The sequence below is a fragment of the Pseudophryne corroboree genome, chromosome 4 (assembly GCF_028390025.1).
Source record: "Pseudophryne corroboree isolate aPseCor3 chromosome 4, aPseCor3.hap2, whole genome shotgun sequence".
Lineage (NCBI taxonomy): Eukaryota > Metazoa > Chordata > Amphibia > Anura > Myobatrachidae > Pseudophryne > Pseudophryne corroboree.
Genome location: NC_086447.1, coordinates 522,951,486 through 522,967,688, shown reverse-complemented (window position 1 = coordinate 522,967,688; position 16,203 = coordinate 522,951,486). Strand labels below are relative to the sequence as shown.

At 47.2% G+C, this 16,203-nt stretch overlaps 1 protein-coding gene and 1 pseudogene across 6 annotated transcripts in view; both read right to left on the bottom strand.

The window, feature by feature from the left end:
• PKIB (cAMP-dependent protein kinase inhibitor beta) overlaps nucleotides 1–16,203 on the bottom strand; it is a 279,172-nt gene that overhangs the window by 147,342 nt on the left and 115,627 nt on the right. The gene's annotated exons all lie outside the window — the stretch shown is intronic.
• LOC134913175 (5S ribosomal RNA) lies at nucleotides 5,143–5,261 on the bottom strand (annotated as a pseudogene).

Sequence of the window (16,203 nt, the reverse complement as noted above, 5' to 3'; positions counted from 1 at the left end):
ACATTGTTTAGACATGGAGTGTTTTTTCTTACACCTTCATCCTACCCCTTGACTTTTTTAAAAGCAAATGTTGAAGAAGTACTATAACTGCCAGCCTAGTACTGGGGTGCTCCTGCTCTTCTATAAACAGTACTGATTCAAGATTGATTTATACCAGGACAGGAGTAAAGCTACTGTAATTGTACTTGTAACTGCTACCTCACTATTATTATGCTACAAAGGGAAGGATGTATCAAGCATTGCATATGTGATACAATACAACCCACCACTTATCGGACAGCTCTTCCAGCAAAAGCTGTCCTTTGCTATTCAAGAACTTTTTAGGTTTTAGACCCAGGGGTCCTTCTGCGCATGCACAGTGTGATGTGGTGGCTGTTGGGGGTCCTGGGAAGGATAGCAATGGATTAGAATTACTTTGCTTGCCCATTCCCAGCTCCATCCTGCACCGCCACAACCCGCCTCCATTCTCCAAAAGTATATATATAAAATAACACTGACCTATTTACATTGAGGGCCTAAAATAGGAAGGCAGCTGTGGATAATTACAGAGCTTGAGGATAAACTTGTCTATATAGACAGTCAATAGGTCGACACCAAATAGTTGACATGCATTAGGTCGACATGGACAAAAGGTCAACATGGTCATTAGGTTGACTTATAAAAGGTCGACACATGAAAAGGTCAAACAAAAAAGGTTGACACAACTTTTTTATTGTTTTGGTGTCGTTTTCACCGTCAGAGTACAAGGAAACCCAAAGAGTGTACCAATTACCCTTTCATAGCTCACACATGGTTTACACAGCTACTGCAGCACTTGGCACAGGTTACTATTCCTAATCGTAGTCCACGTGCATGGTAAAGTATGAAAAATATGAGAAAAATTTACAAATAAAAAAACTCGATCATATGGGTGTCAATCATTGGCATGTCAACCATTTGAACCTGTTGACCATTTGTACCTGTCGACCATAATCACTGTCAACCATTTACAGGTCGACCTAAAGACCATGTTGACCTTTTGACCATGTTGACCATTTGGTGCCAACCTATTGACTGTTTATCTAGACACTGTAGATCTATAGACCACATACCAGTTCCCAACCTGTCACTTTTAATGTGCTTATTTCCCCCTCATGTTTCTCAATAAAGTGACATAACACACTATGCCACATATTCTTAAGTATGTTGCCAGAGCCGGCCTTAGCTATAGGCAGGCTAGGCATTTGCCTAGGGCATTCAAGCATGTCTAGGGGCATCCAAGCATGTCCCTGCAGCATCTCATGCTGAGAGGGACAGTCCGCAAACTAACTGTTACTTTCCAAATGTATTCAATCAGTACTTGTATACACTGCTGTTTACATTTGTCAAAAAAAATGCACACTGTGCCTTAAACTTCCTCTGACATGCGTGAATGCCCCTGACTTGTGAGACCTCAGACAGACAGCAGAAGCCCAGTAAATGCAATTCCTGGACCTGTGACATTTTTACTGACTATATAAGGTTATTACTGGATGGCTTCTTATGATAACACATGTGTATTTTGGAAGACTGCTTCACAGAAACCTGACATCACCTATACTGCTTGTGCACATGGGGGAGGGGGACCCTGCCATCCTGTGTGTGTCCCTTATCCCTGTGCAATTCCCAGGTGTCTGCAGGGACATAACATGGGCAGTGTTCTCCCCACACTTTATTTCCTAGTCAGTCCATACCGTAAAATTCCCCTGCCATCTAGCACTGTAACGTGGTCAGTAAGTTGCGTTGTGCTATTTCTATATGAAACATCAGTGCAGCGTGACTTTTGGACACATCAGACTGGAGGGCAGAGCATTTAGCTCCCACAGTATAAAGTAAAGTGCATGCAGTTAACGGGAGTAACAGACACCAGCACACACACTGAATAGTGAAGAGAATGGACAGTTTCTACATGTTTGATACTGATCTTTTTGTATAACCAGCAAGTGTGGCAGTATCTGTGGCAGTATATGTGTATTATGGGCATTACTAATGTGGGGCATATGTGTAAGGTGCATTACTGTGTGGCATTATGTGTATTATGGGCATTACTAATGTGGGGCATATGTGTTAGGTTCCTTTACTGTGTGGAATTATATGTATTATGGTCATTACTGTGTGGCATTGTGCAGAGTTGAACTGGCCCACAGGGTAACCCCCCAGTGGGCCCCACTACCTGAGCGTTGCAGGTGCAGATGCAGAACTAGCGGCGGAGCTAGGGGGCACCAGACAAAATTTTGCCTAGGGCATCAAATTGGCTAGGGCCGGCTCTGTATGTTCCTCCTATGTTCTAAACAACTGATTGTTCTCCCAAGTTGTCTCATGTTCTCACAACCATAGGTCAATAAATAGATAGCATAATGTGTCACAATTATTAAAATGTTTTATTGTAAAAGGTTTGACATTATTTTGTACCATCACTGTTTTTGTTTTGTTCATAGCATGTGTGCAAGTGATAGCCCTGGGCTTACCACATTTATAGAAACTGATTAGTTTTCGTTGACAGCCAGGTGTCCAAATTACTAAATGAATGAGTCTGTATAGGATTTTAGATGGCTTGTAGCAATAATATTTGTAAAGATTTATTTTTTCTATATAATATTTTTGGTTTTGCTGGTAAGATATCTTTTAAAACTGAGTCAGGTTTCAGGATATGATAATTCTTTTCAATTATACTGTTAATATCATGTGAGTGGAAATGAATGCCATATCCCCTTTTTTATAATTTTTCTTTGGGCAAGGGACCCTTGGTTTAAACAGATCTATTTGTTAATACATTTATAACTGTGGGGGTCATTCCGACCCATTCGCACGCAGTGGTTTATCGCTGCGGTGTGAATGGGTGCGGAATGCGCATGCATGCCAGCCGCAGTGCACGTGCACAACATTACCCGGCGACAGGGGTCGCCGGGTTACTTTGCGGCTTACAAAGGAAGCAGTCGCAGAGCCGACCGCAAAAAAGATTGACAGGCAGAATGCGTTCCAGGGCGGATCTGGACCGTTTGGAGCCATTTTCGGGGAGTGGTGAGTAAAACGCAGGTGTGTCCAGAAGAACGGAGGGCACATGTCTGACGTCAAAGCCGGCTCCAGCATCACAGGGATCGTCAACAGTGCAAGTAGGTATAGGCTTAGTCTTCTTTTGCTTGAAATTTTTTTAGCTTAGCAGGGCTGCACAAGCAATCGCAGCCATGCTAAGCTAAAATACACTCCCCCATAGGCGTGTACTAGTTGATCGCAGCAGCAGCAAAAAGTTGCTGGCTGCGATCAACTCGGAATGACCACCAATGTTTTAAATGTATGGATTGTGTTAATAAATTTGTCTCAAAATACCATTTCAGTGAACAGATATCTTGGGCAAGATTCATTTGGTTTTCTCGCAGGTAGCCACTAAAATGCGCCCAGGGAATGCGAGCTGAAATGTGGGAAAAGTGACCCAACTTTTTGCGTAGTGCCCATTAGTTTTGTTGGGTTTAGATACTTTTGTTTGCAGTTTAGCTGCCCCAGTATAGTGAGGGGCAGAGCAGTGAGATAGTACCCTACACACATCTAGGTTGTTCTGCTGACAGTAAAGCACCATTTAAATGTATGATTTATTTTATCTGAAAAGCTGCATGTGGACAGGACAGAGCTAATCAAGGTGGTGAGTCAAAACAAAAGTTTAAAGTATACTGTGTCCTTGAAGAGAAATGTGTTATATAATTGTTGAAAAATTTCTGCAAACAAAAGCAAAATAGTGTTTGTGAATTTGTTGCAGCAGAGATAGGGTTAATGGAAAAAGTATGTTTATATTGCTGAGCACCCAAGCCAATTTCTCTGGCTCATTACTGCAAGATGTGGTACAGAGATACAGTACCTCATCAAGCAATGGGTGGAGAGATACCTCATCAAACAATGTGTGGAGATTCATTTTGCAAAAGGCAGTTTAAGAGTAAGTGTCACTATAAATACTTGTTATTGTAGTGCCACATGAAAAAAAAAATATTTTGCAATATTGAAAATACATTGAAATCCAAGTGAGATACAAGAGAGAAATTGTTCCTGTGTGTATTGTGAGCAAATAATTATGGAAAATAAAAATAAATATGCTAATAGGAATGGCATGTGGCCCGCTAAACGTGTTCACTTTCATGATAGAGAGTCACTGTTTGGCAGCAATGCAAGTGAGGTGACTAAAGATGGTATAAAGTTGTATAAACTCTTATGGCATATTCATTTGCAGAGAATAGATAAAGATAGCTTTATTTTGCTTAGTCAAAGTAAATGTAACAGTGAGTTTCAATTATGGTGCAAAGGCTGGCGGCAGATGAATTTATGAAGATTATGTCAGCATTTGACCATATGAAAAAGTTATGCATGAAAGACTGTCATATTATGAGCAAATAAGGGACTTAGGGCCTAATTCAGACTGGATTTCTGCAGTGGCAATGATCGCAGTCTGAAGCCCTTTGCAGAGTTCACCCACATGCGCACCCCAGGAGCCCAGAGAGATGCGAACAGCATCTCAGGGCTGCGATCGCCTCTGTATGATTGACAGGCAGAGGCGGTTACGGGGCTGGAGGGGACATGCAAATGGTAGACTTACAATGGGAGAGAACAGAAGGCTCTTTTGTGGGTGCACTCTTGAGAAAGGAAGTAGATAATGTATGAAAATCTAGAAAATGCTTAAGACATAACCTTTATTGACATAGTTAAAACGAAAATACCCTTCCCAAAGATCTATGAGACAGATTGAAAATTTGCGAAAATATTAAAATTGTTCTGGTCTCTTTATTTCAAAGAGTATTTGGAAAGGTTGTAGACATTGAATTGTCATACCCCCATTTCCCCTGACCAGTACAGGGTTTCTGTATTGATGGAACCGGGGGTTGGTCAAAACACAGTTTCTATAAAGGAAGTCAAAATAAGTAGACTATGAATAACTAGAATGGTAATCAGCGGTCACCACTCTAGGGATTGTACACCTGAGTTACATATAAATGCCATGTTTGCAGGCAAAAATTGTAGGCATCATAATACAGTCAAAAAACTGTTAATGTTGTAAACACTATGATAGAGAAGTACAGAATAGAATTAGTGGTGATACTGCTGTTGGTGTTTTTTATCACATAAGGGAGGAAATTAATTCCTGATCTACAACACCAGGTATTCGCAGGCAGTCGCCTATCCTGATACTAACCTGGCCCAACGCTGTTTAGCTTCCAAGATCGGACGAGATTGGGCGCTGACAGCGTGGTATGGTAGTAGAGATTTATGTGTACGCCAATGAGAGTGCACCTATATAAGAAATGAGAAATTGAGACAACAGAGCAGAGATGGAGAATTCTCCAAATGGAAATTAATGACAGAGAACTAGAGCTTAAGTGTAAATTAAAAGTGTCAGAATTTGACATAGCTTTACAAAAGTTGAGATTTCAGCAGCAGCGGGACACAGGAGATGTCCTCATTAAATGTCACAGTGTGCAAGAAGAGAACAAAGAATCAAAACTGGGAAACTCCCTAAAAGACTGTGTTGAAAAAGTGGACGAGATACCTTCAAGTGACATTCAGCTTCCTATTATGTCTCAAAGAGTGAAGTCCTCCCAAAGGGTTACAGTTCCACATAATAAAGCTGTGTCTAAAGTTGGTGATGTGGAGCTGACAAATGCCTAACAAGCAGATGCTCAGGAAGATCTAAGAGATATGAGTATTACTGAAGTGGCCGATAGTCATCAAAATCATAGGATGAAGTTTGTGCATCAATAAAATCAAAATTTGAGTATGTTATGTGGTGAGAAAGTCCAGAATCTGAGAGTGGCAGTACCAGTATGTCACCTGACATAAAGCCAAGGTCTGAAGATTATGATGATAGTGGCTTATTGAGGGAAGATTAGTTGGCAGTGAGGCATGCCAGTGGCCAATATAGTGCTTCAAGGCTGAAGGTTAGAGATGTTGCAAGCATAAGTTGGCCACTGCATGGGCCTATAAGAAGTTTAAGCAAGAGAAACATTTATTCTGTTAAAAAGAAACTAAGAAAAAGCCATTCAAAGCTTGTGGAGACTTTGACAGAATTGTCTTGCTCAGTTGAGCAATGTGTCAAAAATGAAGAGAAATTGAAAGTCTTAACCTTCTGGGGACATTTACAGTCTTTGATATTGCTTCTGTAATCGCAGTCATCCCAGAAAGTGTTATAGATGAAAAGTATCACCTCTTGCCATTATATGTGGGGAAAGTTTGTGACACGCTTAATACAGCCAAAAAGATAGGGACGCATTTATACAGACTATTGGGCAAGAGGTTCAAAGAAAATTTTGGAAATTGAGGAAGGAGCACATAAGGCTTTATTTGGAATGTGTTCAAGTGGAAAAAATTGTTGCCAGGGGCATAGCCAGAATGGTGTGGGCCCCATAGCTACATTTTAAAGGGGCCCCTGTCCCAATGCTTCTAGATAGACACCTCTCCTCAGTAGATCTTGATTTTATGCCCATAATAGTGCTTTAGTTCATTTTCTGAACCATAGTAGTGCACTAGTCAATGCTGTGTCCCATAGTAGGGTAATAGTCCATTCTATAAACCATAGTAGTGCCCTAATTTATGTTATCATATTAAGACTGCCAGTACCCATTATGCAACACAGTATCAACAATTCACATTATAACATACAGAGGTTTATACAGACCCGGCCGTATCAGTGGCCCGCAGCGCAATTTGCCACTGGCGGCAAACTACACATGTGCAGCAGCCGCACAGCAGCTGTGTGGACACACATATTGTGGTCGCATCTGATAGATGCAACCACAATGTGATTAACAAGCAGCGGGCATTTGTGGGGTGGCGATGTGGCATTGGGGGAGCAGATGAATGGGTACGGATTGGGACAATTTGCAGGGCAGCTGCATGATGTCACATGCAGCCGATCTGAACAAAAAAATGGCGGCAGACCACCTGACAGCCAGGGGTCAACCTTATTTCTGATATGTCTGCAATCTAGTTGGCTTACACATGCTGGGCGGAGTTGCCCTGTACTAGGTGGCCCCCAGCATGTGCAGAGATGAATGCAGGTCTGGCTGCACATGCAGCGATCTGTGTTCATCTCTGTATAACTCTCAGTGTCCCCAGTTCATATTATGGCACATTACAGTGCTTCAGTTCATATTATGTAACATTATCCAGTTCATTTTATACCACACTACAATGAGCATGTCCAGGGGCATAACTAGATACATTGTAGGTTCCCAGGCAAAAGTTTATAAGGGCCCCTTTGCACCACTCAACGGTAAAAAATTTATATAACACTTCTAACTTTGACAATGAAGGGGGTCCCTCTCAGCTCTGGGCTCCATAGCAGCTGCACTTCCTGCACTTATGCTAGCTACGCCCTTGATTGATACGATGTTTGAAAACCCCATCAAGCAACTGCTTGGTAATTCACAGAAACCTATAAAGTGCCATGAAGTTGGAAAAAAAAGAGACACAGGAATGTGGATAATAAGGCCGCCAAATGTCAGGCAAGTATGGATGTTATTTTGGAAAGTGGTGAAAGGCCCTGATAAGAAGAGTAAAGAGGGACTTCATCATGAAAATGCTGCCTTGTCCAATGTCAGTCAAACTAGAGGTTTTGAGCAGGGGAGGGGAATGTGTGGCAGTATGAAGGTAAATGTCATTAGTCAGCCATGAATTCTGTGTGGGGCAGAAGGGCTCTGCCCACACATGGCAGAAAAAGGGTGAGTGGCCACACCTAGATGCTGCCTATTGAGACAGAGCCTGGGTGGGGCTGGAGCAGTCAGATAGTCCAGGTGGGGTCTGCAGTCAGAGTCCATTGAGCTTGGAAGCCAGTGGGGGCTAGGAAACCAGTTATTTTAACATGTAGGAGGCAGGGAGACCAGAAATGTAACTGTATGCAGCTTCATTCAAAGACAGACAAACTGTTCGCAAAGGAAGCCATGTCCAAATAGAGAAAATGTACCTGCATAGGGCTGGTACAAGGTTTGAAGGTGCTTCTGATGGTTAAATGTACCTGCATAGGCAGGGGCGGATTGGGAACAAAAAGCGGCCCTGGAAAAATTTGTACTAGTGGCCCCACATGGGCAGCACCAGAGGTGTAAGGTCTAGCCATGGGCCATGGCAGCAGCACCCTCCCCCCAAGACTTTCCAGATAGTGGGCATGTCCAGCATCAAGGGGGAAGTTGAAAGGAAATAAAATTACACATTATGAGCACATTATATGATACACCTTCAGAATTTAGGAAACTATATCATTCTTTAGAAAGATATATTTTCTTGCTTATTACACCAACCGTATCCCAATCACTATTCACTTAATCTTATATGTCAGCCAAGCAGGCAGACAGAGCATACACTAGATCATCTGCAATCACAGGCTAAGTGGCAAAGTAATTTTCATATTCAGTATGTCTATAAAAAGGACCACATGTCCTCAAACTAAACAGGCCCCACGGGTGCGTCGGCCCACCGGGGATCTTCCCTGTAAACCCTATGGCCAATCCGCCTCTGTGCATAGGGCTGGTACAAGGTTTGAAGGTGCTTCTGATGGTTCACAGAGACAGATTTGCACCGCCATAAGATGCTGCAAATGGGCTACTCAGTATTCTCAAAATTGGCCGTGACATTAGCATAAAGACATAGACGTGGCTGTGGAATAATCAGTCCTCAGGTTTTGAGAAATTGTCTGGATAGGAGGAACAGTTTTTCTAGGCCAAAAACTCATAATAATAGATTCTAGTTGTGAAAATAGTTAACATGTTTCCTTTTTTTAACATAATATGGTTTCCTATTAGAGATGTGCATTTCAGATTTACCCGGATCACTAAACGACATCTTATTGGCTCTCAGATATCCCGTGTTTTGGATAGCCAATAAGAAAAATCTGGCTAAATCCGAACTCTTGTTCATTTTGGCATTAAGAACCGGATAAATTCGAACCTGCACATCTCTATTTCCTATATATTGTGCCGAGGAACCTCTTTTATTCTAAAAGTTTTTTGGCGATTTTTCAAGTTGCAGCAAAGTACTGTATATCTGACATTTTTGGCATGTTAAAAATCAAGATTGCAACTTGTATCCAGTAAAGAGTGATTGTGATGGCTTTCTGTTAATTTCACCACAATACTCAGGCAAAAGTGATTATTATCTCATTGGGAAAAAAGTAACTTTCACAAAATTTGAACCTATTACAGGTATTATGTGAGACAGAATAATATTAATTTTTAAAATCATCCAACAGAATTGTTGCTTAGCAACCATCAAAAGTACCTTATTAGTTGCATCTATTAACCTTTAATTTTCAATTTTCCTAATTATACTGATGTGGTTGACATTATCCTAGTTAAAGTTTAAATGTGCATTCTATTATGAACTCTTATGTTCAGGTTCTAATAATTTTGCACAGATTAAGCCAATCTATATGATAATTTGAGTGTGAGGAAAAGGGGAATATTTCCAAAAAGTGTTCCACAGGTACGTGTTTAGAAAATGTAATTTTGTCCTTAGCAACCAATTAGAATAGAAGCACACATCTCATAGCTTACTAAGACAGTAACTATGGCCTGATCACTAGAACTCTTTCTACCACAATCTTATGTAAACCACAAGGACGGGTTAAATCCAGGGACGTGCAGTCAGGGGAGGCAGGGGAGGCAGTGCCTCCCCTGTCATTAATGATTAACATAATACAAAGAAGATACTTATGACACATATTATGTGTCAGAAGTATCTGCTTTATATTATGTTAATCATTTTAGGCATAAATACCTGTTTAAACTTAATTTCAGACATTGTCTGCGGCACCGAGAGCGGTGCCTCTCGCTCACCATTGTAAAGTCCGAAAGCAGGGGACGGTCGGGGGGCGGGGCCATGGTGAGGGCTGAAAAAGCCCATTAAAAAATGCACTGGAAGCGGCACCTATACAAGTGCCTCAGAGCAGCAGGGACGTGCTTTCAGCCATATGAAAGCACGCCCCTGTCACTGTGATTGGGCACTGGGCAGCAGCTGCAGCACTGACAGTGACCTGCATCCGTCTATCACTGTCCGTGATGTACAGTGGGAGAGTAGGAGAGAGATTGTGTCTGCTGCAGTGTGTCAGTGCATGTAAGTGTTTAGTTACAGTACACTCACACACACTGTCACACAGTTTACTCTACATCTCCCTATATTGCTGTCCAGGTCTTTCATTAACCCAATAGCGCTGCACCCGCAGCGCTATTAAGTTAATGGATGGAAGCCCTGGACAGCAATATTATATTAACGTTCTCCCTCCTTCCCCTCTCCTCCGTTCCACACAATAGAGGTTTAAATGTATTTTATAAAATAGATCCACACTCACAGCACACACACAGATGGTTAATGCCTGCTCATCACGTTCGATGAGCAGGCACACTTTGCTGTGTGAGACCCGGCATAGAGGGCGGTAGCGGGCGGAGGCGGCTGCGGTGTCTGTTTTTTTAAATTGTTTTAAAATCCGTGTGCGGCTTGCGCTAATCGGGAGCCGGCTCTGGCCCCGGCCCCATCGTTCCCTCAGTAGTCATTACACAGTCACAGTCAGAGAGGCTCGGAAGCCGGGAGGGGAAGTCCCGCCTCCTAACCGCACAGCTCAGTCTAATTGATGGTGGCTTCCTAAAGCCGGCGCTTGGCACTACACTGTCTATTCTCCTCCTAGCGAGCTGTACCGCACCGCACCACCAGCGTGAGGCAGTGATCCCTGGAGCACCTCACAAACACCAGCCTGCCAGATCCCAGCAGCAGCCGGAGCGGAGGGGTGGCTCAGCAGGCTGCTGTGTAATAGTGCAGTGCAGTGCTGGAGCCAGTGTGCGGGGCAAGGCATTGACAGGAGCAGCAACCCGAGGTCAGTGCTCCCTGGCCAGTGTCCCCCATCATTTACTGCCCCCCCATCCCAGTGTCTCCCACCCTGCCCAGTGTCCCCCATCATTACTGCCCCCCATCCCAGTGTCTCCCATCCTGCCCAGTGTCCCCCATCATTACTGCCCCCCATCCCAGTGTCTCCCACCCTGCCCAGTGTCCCCCATCATTACTGCCCCCATCCCAGTGTCTCCCACCCTGCCCAGTGTCCCCCATCATTACTGCCCCCCATCCCAGTGTCTCCCACCCTGCCCAGTGATCCCCACCATTACTGCCCCCCCATCCCAGTGTCTCCCACCCTGCCCAGTGTCCCCCATCATTACTGCCCCCCATCCCAGTGTCTCCCATCCTGCCCAGTGTCCCCCATCATTACTGCCCCCCATCCCAGTGTCTCCCACCCTGCCCAGTGTCCCCCATCATTACTGCCCCCATCCCAGTGTCTCCCACCCTGCCCAATGTCCCCCATCATTACTGCCCCCCATCCCAGTGTCTCCCACCCTGCCCAGTGATCCCCACCATTACTGCCCCCCCCCATCCCAGTGTCTCCCACCCTGCCCAGTGTCCCCCATCATTACTGCCCCCCATCCCAGTGTCTCCCACCCTGCCCAGTGACCCCCACCATTACTGCCCCCCCATCCCAGTGTCTCCCACCCTGCCCAGTGTCCCCCACCAATACTGCCCCTCCATCCCAGTGTCTTCCACCCTGCCCAGTGTCCCCCACCATTACTGCCCCCCCATCCCAGTGTCTCCCACCCTGCCCAGTTTCCCTCACCATTACTGATCCCCCCCATCCCAGTGTCCCCCACCATTACTGACCCCCCATCCTAGTGTCTCCCACCCTGCCCAGTGACCCCCACCATTACTGCCCCCATCTCAGTGTCTCCCACCCTGCCCAGTGTCCCCCATCATTACTGCCCCCCATCCCAGTGTCTCCCACCCTGCCCAGTGACCCCCACCATTACTGCCCCCATCTCAGTGTCTCCCACCCTGCCCAGTGTCCCCCATCATTACTGCCCCCCATCCCAGTGTCTCCCACCCTGCCCAGTGACCCCCACCATTACTGCCCCCCATCCCAGTGTCTCCCACCCTGCCCAGTGACCCCCACCATTACTGCCCCCCCCATCCCAGTGTCTCCCACCCTGCCCAGTGTCCCCCACCAATACTGCCCCTCCATCCCAGTGTCTTCCACCCTGCCCAGTGTCCCCCATCATTACTGCCCCCCATCCCAGTGTCTCCCATCCTGCCCAGTGTCCCCGATCATTACTGCCCCCCATCCCAGTGTCTCCCACCCTGCCCAGTGTCCCCCATCATTACTGCCCCCATCCCAGTGTCTCCCACCCTGCCCAGTGTCCCCCATCATTACTGCCCCCCATCCCAGTGTCTCCCACCCTGCCCAGTGATCCCCACCATTACTGCCCCCCCATCCCAGTGTCTCCCACCCTGCCCAGTGTCCCCCATCATTACTGCCCCCCATCCCAGTGTCTCCCACCCTGCCCAGTGACCCCCACCATTACTGCCCCCCCATCCCAGTGTCTCCCACCCTGCCCAGTGTCCCCCACCAATACTGCCCCTCCATCCCAGTGTCTTCCACCCTGCCCAGTGTCCCCCACCATTACTGCCCCCCCATCCCAGTGTCTCCCACCCTGCCCAGTTTCCCTCACCATTACTGATCCCCCCCATCCCAGTGTCCCCCACCATTACTGACCCCCCATCCTAGTGTCTCCCACCCTGCCCAGTGACCCCCACCATTACTGCCCCCATCTCAGTGTCTCCCACCCTGCCCAGTGTCCCCCATCATTACTGCCCCCCATCCCAGTGTCTCCCACCCTGCCCAGTGACCCCCACCATTACTGCCCCCATCTCAGTGTCTCCCACCCTGCCCAGTGTCCCCCATCATTACTGCCCCCCATCCCAGTGTCTCCCACCCTGCCCAGTGACCCCCACCATTACTGCCCCCCATCCCAGTGTCTCCCACCCTGCCCAGTGACCCCCACCATTACTGCCCCCCCATCCCAGTGTCTCCCACCCTGCCCAGTGTCCCCCACCAATACTGCCCCTCCATCCCAGTGTCTTCCACCCTGCCCAGTGTCCCCCACCATTACTGCCCCCCCATCCCAGTGTCTCCCACCCTGCCCAGTTTCCCTCACCATTACTGACCCCCCATCCTAGTGTCTCCCACCCTGCCCAGTGACCCCCACCATTACTGCCCCATCTCAGTGTCTCCCACCCTGCCCAGTGTCCCCCATCATTACTGCCCCCCATCCCAGTGTCTCCCACCCTGCCCAGTGACCCCCACCATTACTGCCCCCATCTCAGTGTCTCCCACCCTGCCCAGTGTCCCCCATCATTACTGCCCCCCATCCCAGTGTCTCCCACCCTGCCCAGTGACCCCCACCATTACTGCCCCCATCCCAGTGTCTCCCACCCTGCCCAGTGACCCCCACCATTACTGCCCCCATATCAGTGTCTCCCACCCTGCCCAGTGTCCCCCACCATCACTGCCCCCCATCCTAGTGTCTCCCACCCTGCCCAGTGTCCCCCACCATTACTGCCCGCCCATCCCAGTGTCTCCCACCCTGCCGACCCAGTGTCTCCTCCTTTCCCTTCCCAACCAGCCCACTGCACTTCTCTCACTGCTCCTGCACCTAGAAAGCCCCCATCCAGTATAGTCACAGTGTCCACACTCTATCCCTCCACATATCTTGCTCTCTCTCTTCTTAAACGTCTATCGGCAGCTCCCATCTCGCTTCTTGCACCTGTCTACGGTCTCTCTCTCCCCTTTGTTGTTGGCCCCCTTTGGCTTTCTTCTATCTCTGAACTGCAACACAAACCTATCACAGCGGGGGGATGTCCACTGCCAGCTCCCACTAAAAGAAAAGTATAGGTCTGTCCCTGCTGGCGCTGCATTTTGGGGACGATTCTGCTAATCTCCAGCCTCCACTGCCAGTAGCAGTTCTCTCAGAAGCAGTGTGTCTGCTGGGAAATCTGCTGCTGGTGGCGGAGGCTGGAGACTAGCAAGATCGATCCCCACGCTGCCCGAGAGGAGGCTCCAGTATCTGCCCCCACTGCAGAAGTGAAGGTAGGACCTGCACTTCTGCTGCCACTTCATGGGCGTGCGAGGGAAGGAGGCACAAACACAGCAGGCACAACCAGGGGCGGTGATGACAGGATAAAGTGCTATGGATTGTTTGAGGAAGGGGGGCCCCAAATTGGTGCCTTGCTTAGGGCCCCATGAGATCTAAATCCGCCCCTGCCTGGGCGGCGGCGGGCATCGACAGTGGCGGGAGGCGGCAGGCCTGGATCATAGATCCAGTCCCTGTCAGGCGCTTATATTGTGTGTGTACCTTTCTGTGCATTCTCATTGTGTGTCATTATTATTATTATTTTAAGTACAGTGACTTTTTATTCTTTAAATTCAATATACAGTACATGTAATTTTTGTTCGGTGTTTTGTGTGTGTATATATATATATATATATATATATATTCACATTCATTTACAACAGTGCCTCCCCAGTCATTGACCTCACTGCACGTCACTGGTTAAATCATACCTCCCAACTATCCCGATTTCAGCAGGATAGTCCTGCTTTTTAGGCACTGTCTCTCTGCCCCAATGCAGGCAGCTGTTTTCTGTAGGTGGGGGAAGGGGGGGGAGGGGAGCATCATCCACACTGTCAGAAGAGGATCCCTAGGCAAGTCCCCAGCATGATGAGAACAGGGTCTTGCCCCCAAATTTTCATCCATTATTGTATGAGGCCACACCCTCTTTCGCATACATCTTCGGTCATGTGAGGAGTCCAGACTAGGGACCATAAAATCTGTTATCCTACCCCATTTCTATACTGCTCAGATTTGGTTTGATGTAAACTTTTGTACATTTTACATAAATACTGCAGGTGTAAAATGTGTCTGGGGAAAAAAGGTGCAATATGCTCAGTTGGAAGAATTTCTATGGAATCATTTCATTATTGGGAGCTGGATTAAGTATCCTACTTACCACAGGTTGCCACATTGGATACTTAACTACCTGAGCAATTCAATATTGCTCCAGTGCAGGGACAGCTGCACCGAAAAGCAGTGGTTCCAGTGATCCCTAACACTGTTAACAAAGTCCAAGTGTTACCAGTGTGTTACCTGATATCAAGCATGCGCACAGCCACAGGGCATTCAATGCAGAAGCGGCGGTGAGAGATATGGGTTCACTACGATATGCTGGCGGTCGGGCTCCCGGCGCCCAGCATACCGGCGCCGGGAGCCCGACCGCCGGCTTACCGACAGTGTGGCGAGCGCAAATGAGCCCCTTGCGGGCTACGCGCGCCACACTATTTTATTCTCCCTCCAGGGGGGTCGTGGACCCCCACGAGGGAGAATAAGTGTCGGTATGCCGGCTGTCGGGATCCCGGCGCCGGTATACTGTGCGCCGGGATCCCGTCAGTCGGCATACAGAAGACCACCCAGAGATATGATGGGGTTCCTCTTTACTACCCTGGACAGTGCCATCACATGGGGGTTGCGGGGGGGCCCACACCCAGGTGTTACCTGCCAAGGGGTGACACCAAAGTGCCGTCTCTTGCTCAGTAACAACCTGTGTCAGGTGCTGCACTGTAACATTACATGCAGCACCCCTGCTCATATCACCATGTAGAAGCCAGCACTGCAAACAAGTCATCCTCCGGGTGCAGCCCATATTTCCCGGACCCCGGAGTGACAAATATGGGGGTTGGGAAGCCTGCCCACGCCCCATCCCACTAAGCCATGTCCCATTCCACACCTCCATCCTGCTAAGCCACACCCCCTTTGAGCATGTCGCACTGAGTATCGAGCAGGTAAGTGATGCCTCTGACCCGGGACCTGCTTATGATAGGCAGCAACAATACATGTGCTTGATTTACACGAGGCTATAACAACAGCATACTGTATGCACATGTTTTACAGCAAGAGATGTGGCTTACTAGTGTGAGTAGTCATTGAAAAAGCTACAGTACCAATTCTGAGCAAAATATAATATTGTAATGAAGTTTTTTGTACATAACCTATATTATGTAGACAAAAGTGACCTTCCTCTCCTCACTTCCGCGTGCAAGCAAAATGGTTTGCTCCCGCAGTAGACATGTTCATGAAGGTATAAAACGGGTAGAGGGGCACTAATTAGACAATTTGCTAATGAAATGGCTTGCCGGAAGTGGCTAAACAAGTTTGAAAAGGGAATCATTGCTGCGCGATGTAATGTCTCCTGGACGACACTGGACTGGTATATAGAAAATTCAGTAACCGTGATGGACTGGCCAGCTCAGAGTCCAGATCTTAATCCCACTGAGAACCTTAGGGACGAATT